The sequence below is a fragment of the Lissotriton helveticus genome, chromosome 12 (assembly GCF_964261635.1).
Source record: "Lissotriton helveticus chromosome 12, aLisHel1.1, whole genome shotgun sequence".
NCBI lineage: Eukaryota > Metazoa > Chordata > Amphibia > Caudata > Salamandridae > Lissotriton > Lissotriton helveticus.
In genome coordinates, this window is record NC_136073.1 from 598,785,054 (window position 1) to 598,800,568 (window position 15,515).

The 15,515-nt window shown below is 47.7% G+C and overlaps 1 protein-coding gene across 1 annotated transcript in view; it reads right to left on the reverse strand.

The window, feature by feature from the left end:
- The window catches only part of LOC144798321 (uncharacterized), a 192,401-nt gene extending 183,382 nt beyond the window's left edge, over positions 1 to 9,019 (reverse strand). The window contains exon 1 of the mRNA XM_078669134.1: positions 8,842 to 9,019. The gene's annotated coding sequence lies outside the window, so the exon portion shown is untranslated. The remainder of the gene's footprint in view (positions 1 to 8,841) is intronic.
- Between the last annotated feature and the right edge of the window lie 6,496 nt (positions 9,020 to 15,515).

The window sequence follows — 15,515 nt, forward strand, 5'->3', positions numbered from 1 at the left end:
AGAATTACAGTGCCCCTGAGAGAGATAAGACAGTCGCTCCGCCAAGGCTGTATTTCAGGTACTTCAAGTTGAGGTGGAAGGGAAATGTCAGTCAAATAGGAAAAGGGATCAGCTGTTCGCACACCGATTTTGTATTTATTTGAATATTTCACAGTACAGGACAGTTTCCAGTCCAGGTCCTGAGGAGAACCCCTTAAAAAACACTTGGGTTCGAAACGCGTTGACTCCGTGTTGGAACGAGATTCAGGAAGGGCATATCAGGACTGTAAATTCAGATAAGGTCTACCTGAGATTTGACCCTTGGACTTAGAAGGTTCGAGCAGTCAAGCAAGCAGGCCAGCAAAAAACTGAACGGCCCCTTGTTTGTTCTATATCAGGACTGGTGCCCCAAACATTGAGTGAATATAGGCATCTTCTGTCTGTGTTTTTGTATATATGGTGTAATTGTAAATATGTCTCATTTATATTGTTTGTAAAATTTGTGTTGTGAATATTGCATTCTATGTGAATTTTGCTACTGAAATGGTGTCGATGTTCGGACATATATGAATGTTTTTGTGAAAATGAAGAACTAAGTAAAAATTACTAAATGAAAAGTGTGCCCGCTTAGATCTATTGGATAAGTGGTGCTTGATTAGGTTTTTCCAAACAATCTACCTGGCCATCTGTTTTGGTGTTTCAATTTAGAGTGGTCTAGGCCAGTTAGTATATAGACCCAAGCCTTCTTTGGTTTCCCTGTTTATTGAAGTCCCAGCACGCTCCCACTGTACCCCCGGTGCTGTTCCTTGTATATTCCACCCCTCCTCGGGTGGGGCAGTTCTGAAAGGGGCGCAAGGCTAGCGGCAGCCTGCTAACCATGTATTTGGTCTTTCCAAACTTTGCCTCCCCTTAGTCTGCTGGTATAGGTCCGTATCTATCAACCCCCACTTAGCCTCTGGGTCCCAGGTCAAATGCGCCCTGAACTCCTCATCATAATGCGACCACGCGTACCCCCTGTACGTTACTTGTGCCCTTCAGATCACGTCCATGTATTTAAACGATGCGACGGACCAGTTGGGGTACTTCTCACAGTACACGCTGGCGAAGATCAGAAACGCTGCCAACCAAATCACGATGGTCGTCGCAACCCGAGATCTCTTTGCAAGCTCCAATTCTTCTTCCTTGGACCCTTCTTTAGCTGCAAGCTCCCTATGCAGCAGCTTCAGCATGTCCACATATTCGCCCTTCCAGATTTTCTCCTTGGTGGCCAACGTAAGGTGGGCCCCCCAAGGGCTTAGTTATCCCCATGTAAGGTGACTTCTTCACCGTAATGTTAGGACTCTCTTTCGTCCTCTCTTTCGTCCCCTCTTTGGTCACTCCATCCGTCCCTTTCCCTTCCGCGTCTGCGACTCTTTGGTGCCCCATCGCCTATCCCTCTGCGGGACTGGGTGCCACAGCCCCTTCACTGTGGTCCCCCCTTTCGTGGCGACTCTGGCCCATCTCCTGTATCCTTCGCGTACGCACCCTTCTTCAATCGCACCTCCCCTTTCTCCCCTCATGCATCCGTACCCACCCACACCCTGTGTTGTGGTTTATTACCCAACCATGTGCCATCGTGTGCACTGCCTTGCGACCTCCCTTGCACCCTCCCTGTCGCTATGCGCCCATAATCCGTTGTCCCCCCGCGTGTGCGCCTGAGCCTTACCTGGCGTCAAGGTCGCCGTCAGGACCGGATCCCGCTGCCTAACCAGTTGTGAAGGGGGGCAGCCACTTTATCCACAGAGTCCCGTCTGTCTGCTTCATATGGTTATCCCCACTTTTTGCTTGATGCTGCACTGTTTTTGACTAGTTTGACTGGGATCCTGCTAATCAGGACCCCAGTCTATCTGCTTTTTCCCTTAAATTGTTGCACATGTACTTTGGTACACTCCAGATTGGATACTGGGGTACCCTGATCAGTCCCTAGTATATGGTACCCATGTACCCAGGGCATAGGTACCCCAGAGGCCTCCCATGGGCCGATGCATGTATTATGCCACCCGTGAGAAACCATGCAAAATAGAACTACAGGTCTACTACTGCAACCTGTGTGAGTTGGTGCTTGCACCACTTACTTTAGATACAGGCTTACTATATCTATAGGTCACTACACTTAAAACGTATAAGTCACCCCTATAGCAGGCCTTACCAATCCTAAAGGCAGGGTGCTGGGTTTTTAGTGATATGGTGCCCCTGCATGAGCAGAGCCTCTCTGCAGTCTTTGGAGACCATTCTCCCGGGTTGCCTGTGACTTAGCCAGACATATAGGTAGAGGTGCACTATAACCTTACGGTAAATGCTATCTCGAAAACGGGTGCATCGAAACATATCATGTTTGGTATCAAACACCTTGGAATCATACCTCCACATCGGTAACTGATATGGGAGGTATGATTCCACCCTTCTGAAGTGAAGCTTCGTGGGGTCACTGGTCTATCCGGTGCCAGGCTGTTCGACCCGGTCAGCACAACATGGATGCTGCCAACCCGAGACACCTTACTGCCTTCCTGCTGCTGAGCCAAGCTCGAGCAGAGGAAGGCAGCACAATAGGCATCCAGTCACAGGGAGGTGTGACCACCTCCCAGACAGGATTTGGTGTATTGGGGCTGGGTGGATGCACTCTGAGAGTGCCTGAAAGTCTGCACTTGAGGCACACTTGGTGTCCCTGTGCAGAGCCCAGCTCAAACCAATTCGGGAGCCATTGGCTCAGGCTTTTGCGCGAAACTGGACAAAGGACATGGGTGTAACCACCCCTCTGTCCTGACCCCCCCCCCCTAGGAGGGCCCAACGAATCTTTCCAACCCCCTTCAGTGGGTACAAAAGTGCTATCCTGGCTGTAAGACTTTAGATTGTACGTGCACAAGATTCTACAAGAAGAAACCACTGACCTTCGACCGTCTGGACATTCTGGACTTTGAATGGGCCCGACTGTCTCCCTCTACTTCCAAAGCTTTGTCTGTGCCCTTGCTCCATACAGGCTCTTTGCAGGACCTGTGGTGCACTAAGGACAACTGAAGAATCTCTCTTGGAGTGAACGAGTTGCTCCCCTGCATTCGCAGGCACCTTAACGCAACTGACTGGTCTGCTACTCCCAAGCTCCTCCGGACTTCGAAGATTTCAGCAACACATAAGGTGGGTTCCTGAAGGTCCCTGAGGTCGATCTGCCCTCTCAGCAAGTTTGAGGCCAGTATCCCTTGTGGGGACTGCATAACCCAAACCCATGTGCACCGCGTCCAGTTGCAGTTGCATATGCTTGTTGGCGATTCCCGAGCTTGTGCATTGGACCCCATGCAGTCCTGACCCTGAGCAGTATTTGCACCAAAGAACTCTGGCCTATTCCCACCAAGTGCTCCGATGGCTGGCACTTAACACTCTTGCTCGAGGTTCCCTCGCGACTCCGGGTCATTCGGTCTGTGGGACCTGAGGGTCATCTTGATTTCTGTTGGGCTTTCCTGGTTGCTCCAGACGTGCCCTGACTCCCCATAGCTTGGTGAGTCCCATGGACCTTGCTGGTCCTCACCGTGACCTGCCTGACCTTCCTGAGTGGGTTGCTTTTGCCAAGGCTTATTGGTGCTCCCGCCGGACACCGACCCCTCAGCTCTCGACATCCTTTGTGGGACAGCTCACCTCCTGCTCCTGGTCATCGTCTCCTGGTATTCGTGGCTGCAGAGTCAAGCATCCCTTCTTCGCACCTGAAGCATCTGACAGCAGTGGGCATTTGTCTACCGAGCCCCTGGTCACTCTGCAGTGAACCAGACTCTGTCGCCTCTGCTTTCACACAGAATCCTGGCTTGGATTCCACCGTACCCTTTTCACCTTCACGGCAGCAGTACTCCTTCACAGCCCTCCATTGAGAACGACGGCGGGTTCTGACACCACTCAAGACACCCTGCTCTTCTGGGATAGGTAACTTGGGTACTACGGTATCCATGGGTGGGGTGGCTCTCCAACCTCTTAAGTTCCAAAGGGTTTGCTTGAAGTTCACCAGCTCAGCAGTATGATCCGTGGAACTCACTATGGATCTCTGTGCCTGGCCTCTCTGGGCATGAGGTGCTCCAGTTGGTCTCCAGGATGGTCAATGGTGCAGAGGGGTCTGCACTGCAACACCCCCTACCGCCGTCTCCAATAGCCTGCGGCTCTTGCAGGGAGCCCAAGATGTCCTTAAGGCACCGGGAGGGATTGAGCTTCCCAGACGCTTTACCACTTAAGCCCCGAGGTGACCGCCATTATGAAAGGCTGCTGCAGTGATGCCCTCTCTCAGGAATCTGCAATGTTGGGTCTTGATAGTCTGCGTGCAGTCCCTCCACACAGAGTTTCACTGTCTATTGTGGGCCTCCGGGGTAGAGATGTCAGCCGTTGGCACGGGTACACAGGAACGGGAAACTGAGCTCAGCAGAGACTCCCCCACCTGTTTCCCATCTTGGCCATGCCCCCAAACCACATATTTTAAAGGTGGGGTCAGATGTCTAGTCCAGATGATGGTGTTCATTACATACCTGTCAATGCCAGACTGTCCTTCGCCGATCAATGTTACAATTGATTTTTTCTTCTCTCAGTAGTGTCAGTCAGTGTAAGTCAGTCAGTGTCAATCAGTAGAGTCAGTCAGAGTCAGTCAGTGTCAGTCAGTCAGGATCAATCAGTAGTGTCAGTCAGTGTCAATCAGTAGAGTCAGTCAGTCAGTGTCAATCAGTAGTGTTAGTCGGAGTCAGTAAGTCAGAGTCAGTCAGTGTCAGTCAGAGTCAGTAAGTCAGAGTCAGTCAGTCAGTGTCAGTCATGTCAGTGTCAGTCAATCAGGGTCAGTCAGTTTCAGTCAGTCAGTGTCAGTCAGTCAGAGTCAGTCAGTGTCAGTCAGTCAGTGTCAATCAGTGTCAGTCAGTCAGTGTCAGTCATGTCAGTCAGTCAGTTTCAGTCAGTGTCAGTCAGTGTAAATCAGTGTCAGTCAGTGTCAGCCAGCCAGTGTCAGTCAGTCAGAGTCAGTCAGTTTCAGTCAGTGTTAGTCAATCAGTGTCAGTCAGTCAGTTTCATTCAGTGTCAGTCAGTCAGTGTCAGTGAGTGTTAGTGAGTCAGTCAGTGTCAGTCAGTTAGTCAGTTAGTGTCAGTCAGTCAGTGTCAACCAGTAGTGTGTGTCAGTCAGTCAGTCAGTGTCAATCAGTAGTGTTAGTCAGTATCAGTCAGTCAGTGTAGGTCAGTGCCAGTCAGTAAGCAACCGTCAGTCAGTGTCAGTCAGTCAGTCATTGTCAATCAGTAGTGTCAGTCAGTCAGTATCAATTATTAGTGCCAGTCAGTCATTGCCAGTCAGTGTCAGTCAGTCAGTAAGTCAGAGTCAGTCAGTCAGTGCCAATCAGTGGTGTCAGTCAGTGTCAATCAGTAATGTTAGTCAGTCACTGTCAGTCTGTTAGTGTCAGTCAGAGTCAGTGTCAGTCGGTTTCAGTCAGTGTCAGTCAGTCATTAGTGTCAGTCCGTGAGTCAGTGTCAGTCCGTGAGTCAGTGTCAGTCCGTGAGTCAGTGTCAGTCAGTCAGTTTCAGTGAGTCAGTGTCAGTCAGTGTCAGTCATGTCAGTCAGTCGGTGTCAGTCAGTCAGTGTGAGTCAGTTTCAGTGAGTCAGTTTCAGTCAGTCAGTGTCAGTCAGTCAGTGTCAAACGGTGTCAGTCAGTCAGTGTCAGTAAGTCAGTGTCAGTCAGTCAGTGTCAGTCAGTTAATGTCAGTTAATGTCAGTCAGTGTCAGTCAGTGTCAGCCACTCGGTGTCAGTCAGTCAGTGTCAGTCAGTCAGTGCCAATCAGTGTCAGTCAGTCAGTGTCAGTCAGTCAGTGTCAGTCCATTTCAGTCAGTGTCAGTCAGTCAATGTCAGTCAATCATTAGTATCAGTCAGTCAGTAGTGTCAGTCCGTGAGTCAGTGTCAGTCAGTGTCAGTCATGTCAGTCAGTCGGTATCAGTCAGTGTCAATCAGTGTCAGTCAGTCAGTTTCAGTCAGTTAGTGTCAGTCAGTTAGTGTCAGTCAGTGTCAAACGGTATCAGTCAGTCATTGTCAGTCAGTCAGTGTCAGTAAGTCAGTGTCAGTAAGTCAGTGTCAGTCAGTGTCAGCCAGTCAGTGTCAGTCAGTGTCAGTCAGTGTAAATCAGTGTCAGTCAGTCAGTGTCAGTCAGTCAGTCTCAGTCAGTATCAGTCAGTCAGTGTCAGTCAAACTCAGTCAGTTAGTGTCAGTCAGTCAGTGTCAATCAGTAGTGTCAGTCAGTCAGTGTCAGTCATGTCAGCCAGTGTCATTCAGTCAGTTTCAGTCAGTTTCAGTCAATCAGTCTCAGTCAGTGTAAATCATTTAGTGTCAATCAGTGCCAGCCAGTCAGTGTCAGTCAGTCAGTGTCAGTCAATCAGTGTCAGTCAATCAGTGTCAGTCAGTCAGTTTCATTCAGTGTCAGTCAGTCAGTGTCGGTCAGTTAGTGTCCGTCAGTCAGTCAGTGCCAATCAGTAGTGTGAGTCAGTCAGTCAGTGTCAGTCAGTGTCAATCAGTAGTGTTAGTCAGTATCAGTCAGTCAGTGTAGGTCCGTGTCAGTCAGTCAGTGTCAGTCAGTAAGCAACAGTCAGTCAGTGTCAGTCAGTCAGAGTCAGTCAGTCAGTGTCAATTAGTAGTCTCAGTCAGTCATTGTCAGTCAGTGTCAGTCAGTCAGTTAAAGTCAGTCAGTTTCAGTCAGTCAGTGTCAGTCAGTCAGTAAGTCAGAGTCAGTCAGTCAGTGTCAATCAGTAGTGTCAGTCAGTGTCAATCAGTAGTGTCAGTCAGTCAGTGTCAGTAATGTCAGTCATTGTCAGTCAGTGTCAGTCGTTCAGAGTCAGTGTCAGTCAGTGTCAGTGAGTCCGTGAGTCATTAGTGTCAGTCAGTCAATAGTGTCAGTCCGTGAGTCAGTGTCAATCAGTCAGTCAGTGAGTGTCAGTGTGTTTTAGCCATGTACACTAGCGTGACCTCTGTTCAGCATGCTTGTCAGAGTGTAGCAGTGTCGTAGAGTGGAGTAGCATGGAGGGGAGTGTCAATGAGTGGAGTGTCAGAGTGGAATGGCGTAGAGGGAAATGTTGCAGTGTAGAGTGAAGTAAAGTGCTATAAAGTAGAGTGGCACAGAGTGGAGTATCGTAAAGTATAGCGTCTTAAAGTGGAGGAGAGTAGAGTGTTGAACAGTGGAGTGCCGTAGAGTGGAGTAAAATGGTGTAGAGTGGAGGGTCATAATGTAAAGTGGAGTGGCATAGCACAGAGTGGAATGGATTAAAGTGGAGCAGCCTAGAGTGTTGGTGAGTGGCATAGAGTGGAAAGCGTAGAGTAGAGTGCAGTACCATAGAGTGGAGTGTCGGAGAGTAGAGCATGTATGGTGTGATAGCGCACTGTCATTACAGACAGCACATTTTCAATTGAAATGACTACTACATTTGACTGTACAGAGCACAAACGGAAATGTGTGGATATGGCATCACCTTATAAATATATTTGTTTTTATCATTTTTAGATATTTGCTTCCATACTTCACAATTACAAAAAATTGTGCTTTTTTGTGCTTTCCTAATTCTGGATATATTCTGAAATATCTGCAAGGTTCCTTAACCAACATTTACATTTTGAGGTATGCTAGAAAAAAGTCCTTTCTTTTCCCATACCCAGCTAGTTTGTTACATAAACCCTCTCACTTTGAAGTCAGAGAAAGAAAAGTATACACCAAGATCCCTCGGAGGACACAGCCTGATATTTGACCTCCGTCTTTGAAAGCACAGCAAATGTGGCAGGAAAAGAATGTATAGGCCTCTTTACAGAAAGCGAACACTTGTGGAAGAATACAGTAAGTGGGATATGCTCTACAGGATGGACTAACTCACGTTGGACAGCCTAAAACAAATAAAACCAGCAAATAAAAAGTTAGCAAATGTGAATTTCAAACCATAAAACCAGTGGTAAGCAATAGGCAGAAAGTATTCCCCAGGAAGCTTTCAGATTGTACACAAGTAGTCTTTTTGCAACAATATCTGCGCTGTCTAGTAGGCTTTGACCTAAAAAGGAGCTGGAACTCAAATGTAACTCCACCTTACTTCTTATCTTAACTGTTATTTCACAAATTGTTTAAAGACAATGAATTAGGTTCATGGGTTTTCAAGAATATGTGCTGATCACATAATATACCAATTCAAACCTATGTACATTTCCATGTTATAATATCACTATGATGGACACCACCTTTTCTTTAGGAAAGGTTTTTTTTTGTAATTTGTAATGCGGGTCAAATTATAATTGAATCTATTTGTTAAGTGACAAAAATGTAATGCTATGTGTCTTATTGGCCTTTGTTGCTGGATTGAAAAAAACATTATTAGTGTTACACTGCCTCCATGTAAGGGGCACATTGGTAGTTCGGATGTGGCCTCTCTCCAAAATTATGTCACTGAAATGTAGTAGGGTAGATAAGACCAATCCCTGTAGCCAACAAAACCTAATAGTACTGGACTATCCACTAACCCAGGTTTCCGAAGCACCATGCTGCCTGGCGTAATGCGTTTCGACGGCTCTTCCGGGGTCGTAAATGCTCTATAGATTCAATTACAAACACCACTATATACAGGGATCACGCGGGCAGCTCGAGTTGTCATGGGCGCCACCTGCAGTCACTCTAACTTTTTAAGACAATAACATCAACGCCTGGCTTTTAGTGTCCTTTGCTTGTGGTGTTTCAGTCGCTGCCTCGGAATGCAACGTACCGTGGACTGAAAAAAACAGTGTTTGTGACACGGTGCTTTTTCACAGAGTCACAGATGCAGCAACTGCCACCCTACTCCCCGGGCGAAAATATACCCCTTACCAACAAATCCGCACAAACTCTCCAATCGGTCATGCGATCTGAACTCGCCGAGGGGCTTCAGGTCCCGGCTTCGCCTTCCACGGATGAGCTCCCGTCCATGCTCTTCAGTGCGGAGCGCTGTCCTCGTGTGTACCGACCCCCTCACCCGGCTCTGTTTCTTTTCGGGGGGTGGGGGGGTCTCACGGTTTCCTTCCCGCGAGCTTTCCAGCATGAATGGGAAAAAGGGGCGGGGCCACTGAATGGGAATGAGTTAGCTGGCGCTTTAGACGGGGTAAAAAGGTATAGGTGGGGCACACGGATGGTTGTGTTGTCTTACGATAGGATATCCACAAACCACATTGTTGGGAGTGGCTGCGGCCAGATAACTACGGGCGCAGCCGAAGCAGGGAAGGGGGCTGTTTTCTACCAAAGTGATAGTGAGTCGTGGAACTCAGGGCGCATTTTTACATTTAGTGCATGTTTGCGGGGACGCGCTTCGCAGCCCCTGTCTAGCAAAGCGGGTACGGTGCAGGATCAAAATTACTTTGTTTTCGTTGAGGCGGGCACAAGAAGTCAGGCGAGGGCATATCTTTTACATGGCTCTCATGCTCCTGAACCCCGCCCCCCCCCCGGCCCCAAACAATATAAGGACTGTGTCTCGGAAGTCGCTCTTCAATTCACACCTAAGTGTCACACCCCAGGAGCTGAAAGGCCCCTCTGTACTACGTCGTCAGCATCAAAACAGAGCCCTGCTGCAACACCGGAGGGGACAGCTGCCATCCCGAGACCCTAATCATTAGGAGATTAGTACAAAAATGATTATGTCCCAAAGAGCAGCAGTGAGTTATCTTCTGACTTGGATTTAATGAGTGGCACTGCTTTAAAATAGTAATTACTTCTGCAGCCATCAAGAATGTTAACACAGCTGATTAATCACAGGGCTCTCCCTCACGCAGTTAAATAACATCCTGTTACTTCCTCCAGTGGCAATTGCTCCGACCAACTACCAACACCACCAGTCAACCTGGTGTACTCAATACCAATTTTGCATAATCTGCATGGTGGGGCTCAGATCATGTTCTGAGCACCTATAGGGCCTGTCTTCTGTTGCTGAGCACTGCTGTCATGTAGTCTATGTCCCGTTAGTGTCCTTCCATTTCTAGTGCTTTGAAGCAATTAGAGCTTTTTGTTGCTCAGTGGGTAGTCATTTCTAATATTTGTTTGTTTCCTTCATCTTCATTGCTTGACTTTGCTCGTGAGAAAGTGTCACTCATAGTCTTTGAAATGTCACTCATTACTACACTAAAATTATGAGAAATGTCACACATCGCAATCTGAAACCTTGGCAGCTATGTGACGGCAACTTCAACAAATGAACGCATCTGTTTCAACTGCAGCTTATAACCCTCATACCATTTGATCCTCACTGATTATAGCACAAGCTCCATTTGAAAATCCTAGTTGTGGGTCTGCTTTTTTTTTTGTTGCAGATTTATATAGCGCGACCTCGACGCAAAAGTATTGGAGCGCTTTACATGAGCACCGGTTACGTTACACAAGGACACATTCAAGCACGGGGAGATGAAGTAATTTGCACCAAAGTTTAAGTGATTTGCACCAAAGTCGGCTGCTCTGGCCGTCAGACCACATCCTCTCCACAGGATGAGGATTCTGTTGCTCAAAGAGAACTTTTTTTAACTATTCCTAGCAACGTTTATTTACTCTGGACGGCATGTGCTCACGAGGAGAAGGATAGTAACCTTCCAAAATGTTGATTTAGATAAAGGAAGGCCTGAGTGAGCGGAGAGAAATTACCTAAGGAGAAGAACACTTGAACATCACTGAGGCTTCTAGGTCACCAATAGAACCAGTATATGAGAGCTCAGATATTGTGTAGCATCGCAGTGTTTAATTTTTGCCGGGGCCTGCGGGCGGTGGAAAACGGAATGAACTTTTGGGGCCGAGAACTTATTTTTTCTTGCTCAGTCTCTGACCAAGCTAATAATACTAAACCACTAATCTCGGGTTATTCGGTAGCGTCCTACTCGACTTAAAGCGTTTTAACGTCTTAAGGGTAGTAAGCGCTATATAAATCAATTTATAATACAAGAGTGACAATCTTTTTATGGCAGACTTCTCACCGAGATTAAATCGCCTTTGGGACCTTATATGTATTTACCTATGCAGCACCTTTGCCGGGGTTCTGAAACATCTACTATTCTTTAACAAAGAGGGAAAATAAGCACCAAACTGCGTGACACGCCAGGTATGGGAACACATGGAGAGAAATGTTGCCTTTCAGCGGGCAAGAAGGATGTGCACAGCCTCAGGTGGTAGCGGAAGGAACCGGGGGTAAGAGAAGGCCAAGGGAGGATGTTTGCATACGGCGTGTGCTTGTATCTCCTGTGAACTGGCGGTGCTGTGACTGTATATACAGGGTTCGTCAGTGTACAGCAGAATTCTGTACCCCTGTCTATAGGGGAAGTGCACGCGCTCCGAGCGTCTGTATCTATGTGCACTGTAAGAGCCACTTTGTATAAGTTTGATTTGAGTACCTCTGTGCACAGTGAGTGAATGCACCCAGTATGTGCCTGCATTTATTTCTATGTACACCAAGGGTATGTATTGCATGGGTGCCCGTGGCTCTTATTTCTGCGCCTATGTCTGCGTGCAGTGAGTCTGAAAGTACAGTGAATGTCTGTATTTTGGGGGAACAACCTGCACCTCTGTGTACAGTGAACAGGGCTTGTACCGCTGGGTTCATGTGTGTCCTCTTCGTTGTATAAAATGATCGCCCTGTAAAGCCCACCTCTACTTCCATTTTCTCGAGTACCTCGAACGATTGTGTACATATGTGGCACTCCCCCTGTGTACCATGAGCGCCCTGCACCTCTAAGAAATGGAATGGCTGGCACCTCCATGTAGGGGTGAGCATTGAGGGCGATGTGAATCAGTCTCAGTCAGTCAGTGTCAGTCGGTTAGTGTCAGTCAGTCAGTGTCAGTCAATGTCAGTCAGTCAGTATCAATCAGTAATGTAAGTCAATCAGTGTCAATCAGTAGTGTTAGTCAGTCAGTCAGTGTCAATCAGTAGTGTCAGTCAGTCAGTGTCAGTCAGTGTCAGTCATGTCAGTGTCAGTCAATCAGTGTCAGTCAGTTTCACTCAGTGTCAGTCAGTCAGTCAGTCAGTGAGAGTCAGTAAGTCAGAGTCAGTCAGTCAGTGTCAATCAGTAATGTTAGTCAGCCAGTGTCAATCAGTAGTGTTAGTCAGTCAGTCAGTGTCAATCAGTAGTGTCAGTCAGTCAGTGTCAGTCATGTCAGTGTCAGTCAATCAGTGTCAGTCAGTTTCACTCAGTGTCAGTCAGTCAGTCAGTGAGAGTCAGTAAGTCAGTGTCAGTCAGTCAGTGTCAATCATGTCAGCCAGTGTCAGTCAGTCAGTGTCAATCAGTGTCAGTCAGTCAGTGTCAATCAGTGTCAGCCAGTCAGTGTCAGTAAGTCAGTTAGTGTCAGTTTCAGTCAGTGTCAGTCAGTTTCAGTCAGTGTCAGTCAGTCAGTGTCAGTTAGTACCAGTCAGTGTCAGTCAGTCTCAGTCAGTCAGTCTCAGTCAGTGTCAGTCAGTTAGTGTCAGTCAGTCAATGTCAGTCAGTTAGTGTCAGTCAGTCAGTGTCAGTCAGTGTCACTCAGCAGTGTCAGTCAGTCCGTCAGTGTCAGTCAGTGTCAGTCAGTCAGAGTCAGTCAGTGTCAGTCAGTCAGTGTCAATCAGTAGTGTCAATCTGTAGTGTCAGTCAGTGTCAGTCAGTCAGTGTCAGTCATGTCAGTGTCAGTCAGTCAGTCAGTGTCAGTCAGTCAGAGTCAGTCAGTGTGAATCAGTAGTGACAGTCAGTCAGTCATGTCAGTTAGTGCCAGTCAGTCAGTTTCAGTCAGTCAGTGTCAGTCAGTCATTGTCAATCAGTGTCAGTCAGTCAGTGTCAATCAGTGTCAGTCAGTCAGTGTCAGTACCAGTCAGTCAGTCAATGTCAATCAGTAGTGTCAGTAAGTGTCAATTAATCAGTCAGTATCAGTCAGTCAGCTCAGTCAGTGTCAGTCAGTCAGTGTCAGTCAGTTAGTCAGTTAGTGTCCATCAGTCAGTGTCAGTCAATGCCAGTCAGTTAGTGCCAGTCAGTCAGTCAGTCAGTCAGTGTCAATCAGTAGTGTCAGTCAGTCAGCCAGTGTAGGGGTGAGCATTGAGGGCGATGTGAATCAGTGTCAGTCAGGCAGTCAGTGTCAGTCAGGCAGTCAGTGTCAGTCAGTCTCAGTCAGTGTCAGTCGGTTGGTGTCAGTCAGTGTCAGTCAGGCAGTCAGTCAGTCTCAGTCAGTGTCAGTCGGTCAATGTCAGTCAGTCAATGTCAGTCATTGTCAGTCAGTCAGTGTCAATCAGTAGTGTTAGTCAGTCAGTCAGTATCAGTCAGTCAGTGTCAATTAGTAGTGTTAGTCAGTGTCAGTCAATGTCAATCAGTAGTGTCAGTCAGTCAGTATCAGTCAGTTTCAGTCAGTGTCAATCAGTCAGTGTCAGTCAGTGGCAGTCAGTCAGTATCAGTCAGTCATTAGTGTCAGTCAGTCAATGTCAATCAGTAGTGTCAGTCAGTCAGTGTCAGTCAGTTTCAGTCAGTGTCAGGCAGTCAGTGTCAGTTAATACCAGTCAGTCAGTCTCAGTCGGTGTCAGTCAGTTAGTGTCAGTCAGTCAGTGTCAGTCAATGTCAGTCAGTTAGTGTCAGTCAGTCAGTGTCAGTCAGTGTCAGTCAGTGTCACTCAGTAGTGTCAGTCAGTCCGTCAGTGTCAGTCAGTGTCAGTCAGTCAGTCAGAGTCAGTCAGTGTCAGTCAGTCAGTGTCATTCAGTAGTGTCAGTCAGTCAGTGGCAATCAGTAGTGTCAGTCAGTGTCAGTCATGTCAGTGCTAGTCAGCGTCAGTTAGTCAGTTTCAGTCAGTCAGTGTCAGTCAGTCAGTCAGTTTCAGTCAGTGTCAGTCAGTCAGAGTCAGTCAGTCAGTAAGTCGGAGTGAGTCAGTGTCAATCAGTAGTATCAGTCAGTCAGTGTCAGTCATGTCAGTCATGTCAGTCAGTGTCAGTCAGTCAGTTTCAGTCAGTCAGTGTCAGTCAGTCATTTTCAATCAGTGTCAGTCAGTCAGTGTCAGTACCAGTCAGTCAGTCAATGTCAATCAGTAGTGTCAGTTAGTGTCAGTAAGTGTCAATCAGTCAGTCAGTGTCAGTCAGTCAGCTCAGTCAGTGTCAGTCAGTCAGTGTCAGTCAGTTAGTCAGTTAGTGTCCGTAATTCAGTGTCATTCAATGCCAGTCAGTTAGTGCCAGTCAGTCAGTGTCAATCAGTAGTGTCAATCAGTCAGCCAGTGTAGGGGTGAGCATTGAGGGCGATGTGAATCAGTGTCAGTCAGTCAGTGTCAGTCAGTCAGTGTCAGTCGGTTGGTGTCAGTCAGTCATTAGTGTCAATCAGTAGTGTCAGTCATGTCAGTCAGTGTCAGCCGGTCAGTTTCAGTCAGTCAGTGTCAGTCAGTGTCAATCAGTGTCAGTCAGTCAGTGTCAGTCAGTCAGTGTCAGTCAGTCAATGTCAATCAGTCAGTCAGTGTCAGTCAGTCAGTGTCAGTCAGTGTCAGTCATGTCAGTCAGTTTCAGTCAGTCAGTTTCAGTCAGTGTCAGTCAGTGTCAGTCTGTCAGTGTCAAACAGTGTCAGTCAGTCAGTGTCAGTCAGTGTCAATCAGTCAGTGTCAGTCAGTCAGTGTCAGTCAGTCAATATCAGTCAGTCAGTGGCAGTCAGTTTCAGTCAGTGGCAGTCAGTCTGCCCCACCGGCCTGTCAGCTTGTTATTACCCCTTCTCAAACCCCACCGGCCTGTCAGCATGTCAATATCCTTCTCCAGCTCCACCGGCCTGTCAGCATGTCAACACCCTTTTCCAGCCCTCCTGTCCAAGAGCTGTGGTTGAAGGGAGAACCTGTGAGATGGAAGTCCCGGGGTGGACGCCAGGGGGAGCTGGAACGGGACTTGGCTGCGCCGGCTCTCCTCGCCTCTTGGCAGCTGGTACTCTGGAGCAGGAATCGGTTCCCTTAGGGTCATTCATTCTTTCTTTATTAAAAGTAGAGTTCATAACGGCTGCATTCAGCACTTTGCCTACGGGCGACATGTGGTTTTGGTGCTATACTGCCATCCATGAAGTTAGAAAACTGTAGCTTTACGTGGCTCCCCTGCTTAAGCAGTACTTGTGATCTTCGGTGAATAACTTTATTTCCTGTCTCCCTCCTCTTGCCTGACGGCAAACGGAAATTCTTATAAGACGAACCGTCTACTGTGTTTGGGGCTGTAAAAATATCTGGCATCGAAGCGCTTTAGTAAACTGTTTTATGATTATCCTATGTTCACATCTCTTTATCTCTACGATAGTTGTACCTATTACAGGAGATTGCTGTTTTTAGGTTTCGCCTCGCCGAAAGGCTGCGCAGCAGACTTTCTGCGCAAGGCGAAAGCTTATGTCTAGAGATGTGTACTCATGTCCCGCCCCTCTGTTCCATTGGCTAGCTCCATAAATGGAGGCTAGCCATTGGAACAGAGATCTCTTCGTCAATTGCGGAGCAGATTCGGGGGCGTTCCGGCCATTTTTACTCATCCTGCCCCTTTGTCAACGTCATTGCGGTGGTGGGCGGTTCCTATTTTTTAT